This window comes from Panthera uncia, chromosome F2, assembly GCF_023721935.1.
Source record: "Panthera uncia isolate 11264 chromosome F2, Puncia_PCG_1.0, whole genome shotgun sequence".
NCBI classification, from domain to species: Eukaryota; Metazoa; Chordata; class Mammalia; order Carnivora; family Felidae; genus Panthera; species Panthera uncia.
In genome coordinates this window covers 11,283,981-11,286,373 of record NC_064812.1, presented here as the reverse complement: position 1 = coordinate 11,286,373, position 2,393 = coordinate 11,283,981, and the positions used below count along the sequence as shown (strand labels likewise).

At 52.9% G+C, this 2,393-nt stretch overlaps 1 long non-coding RNA gene across 1 annotated transcript in view; it reads left to right on the top strand.

The window, feature by feature from the left end:
- The window catches only part of LOC125924731 (uncharacterized), a 7,787-nt gene extending 5,604 nt beyond the window's left edge, over positions 1–2,183 (top strand). Inside the window, exon 3 of the long non-coding RNA XR_007458541.1 lies at positions 2,096–2,183. This is a non-coding gene — a long non-coding RNA (uncharacterized LOC125924731). The remainder of the gene's footprint in view (positions 1–2,095) is intronic.
- The last annotated feature ends 210 nt before the right edge of the window (positions 2,184–2,393 follow it).

Below are 2,393 nucleotides of genomic sequence, written 5' to 3'. Positions count from 1 at the left end.
AAAGAAAAGACAGACAGACAACAGTGAGGACAGGGTTTTCACTCACTGGACCCAAAAATGGAGTGGGGAGAGGGGCAGAGGGCTTCCCCATGGAGTCTATTGGGAGCACAGCCTTCTGGAAAACCTCCTGAAGTTACAGGCTAAGAAGGCACAGGGACCCAAGTAAGACAGGGCACGGAGCTGGCTGAGGGGACAGGGCAGCACTTACCATGAGGGACCAGAGCCCACAGTACTGTTCCCAGCACACAACAGGGGCTCTGGATGCGTTTGCTGAACAAAACACCATTTCCACAGATGAGAAAAGGGAAAGCGTGGAACGAGACAGAGTGGTTGGTCCAGAGAAGACCCAACGTGGGGACCATCTAACAGGGAGGACAGTGCCCACTCATGGAGGACCAACGTCTTCCTTCGCTCAGCTCCACAGCAGAAGCCACGGCTGCCCTCTGACTTCTCACTCGCTCCACAATGCGGCCCCGAGTAGCTTCCAGGAGCTTCAGAGGAAACCCAGAGAGGGTCACACAAATGAGAAGATGCTTAAACACCAAGCGGGGGAGGGAACGGAGAGGGGAGGGCAGTGTATGTGGCCACCAAGAGAGCAGGCTAATTTTGAGGCTGAAGGAATACCAGCCATCGGACTAAAGGAGCACCGAGGCCTCAGTAAAACTCTTTCCTTTAGCTGAGCTGTGTCTCTGACTTTCTGGATTCCCTGTCGTCCTGAAGAGCATGTGTGAGGAGACCACCAAGTGGAGTTTAAGAGTAGCCAGGGCCGAGAAATTAAGTTCCAACTCTGGTCCTGACCAGCCGTGCAGCCTTGGACAGATCACTCAACCTCTCTGGGCTTCAATTTTCTGAAAAAAGTATGCACTCGTTCTAGACACGCTTGGAGCCAGACACTATGGGCCTTGACCTGTGGACCTAAAACAGAAAGAGGCCCAGGGGCACCTGGGTGGCTCAGTCAGTTGAGCGTCCGACTTTGGCTCAGGTCATGATCTCACGGTCTGTGAGTTCAAGCCCCGCGTCGGGCTCTGTGCTGACAGCTGCGAGCCTGGAGCCTGCTTCGGATTCTGTGTCTCCCTCGCTCTCTGCCCCTCCCTCGCTCATGCTCTGTCTTTGTCAAAAATAAATAAACATTAAAAAAAATTTAAAGAAAGAAAAAGAAAGAGGCCTAGTCTTAGGGCTCAGCGATGTTTAGTGCAACAAGGCCACAACATATACAAAACTCCGTACGTATGGGAAGTGTTGTGATTAGACTTTACTTGCTGTCATATAAACCCCTGACTTTTTTCTCTTCCTTCTTTTTTTTTTTTTTTCCTTAAGATTCAAGACATAGTGTTTGGTCAATGCTAAGTAGAAGAGAGAGCCAGGAAGCTCATCTTTAATTCAGTGCTGACAATACTCAGCTCAGCTCAAACTTGGCAAAAATGCTTTCTTCCAGCACATCTATTCATAGACGTCTGTTCCTAGAGTTAGCTCTCAATTATTCAGTCTAACGGAGGAATTGTCCCATGCTCTGAGAAAGGGGTGCAGGAAGGCAGAGGGGGGATGGGGAGGGGGGACAGGGAAGGAAGAGGGGAGAGGAGAGAGCAGGGCAGACCTAGAAAATGACCCCCCCTCCGCCCCCAGAAAGCAGACACAGCGCTCTGGAAGGGTGCAAGGTGACCGTGCTCCTACGGTAAATGGTCATTAGGACAGGGACGTGGGGAGGTGACAGACATATCACCCAACTCACTCTTGAGTAAGGAGTGTTCTACCGCTCCACGGGCGAAGGGTGGGAGGCTGGGAGAAGCCGAGTGGCAGCTCGTGGCAGTGGCATAGCCTGTGTGCCCAGCAGCGGCCCCCTCGGGGGCCCCTGAAACCCATGTCCCCAGGGAAGTGCACCCTTGGGGCTGCCATAGGCTTCAACCTTTCTCCAGGGCTCCACCTTTCACCAAACTAGCTCAACATACCCCCAGGGCCGGCAGCTCCCATTTGCTGAGCTCAACTCCGTCTCCCCCACCAGGCGCTGACGGGGTTAGTTGGGTGACAGGCACCTTTGCCAGCTTTTCACTCTGATCTCTGGTCCTTCACTTTTTTCCTCTGACCCTTGAAACTGCAGCGAGAGGAACAGGCGTGACTCAGCTGGGGAAGCCGGGGCCCAGCCCAGCAAGTAGCTGGAGCTTCCGTTCTGTTCTTCCTTCACTCACCCAAAGCAGCACACCTGCCTGCCCCACATACCCGTTCTTCTGGAAGGGGCTGGGGAGCACAGCTCACGTGCCCGACAGGAGAACAGAGGGCAAAGGGAATGGAGAAAACGAGGAATGTTCTGGACACTCAATAAATGTCAATGTGAGAGCCTCAACCGTGTCTCCCTTCGTATCTAAACACAGAAACAAATACACACGTACATCAAGATT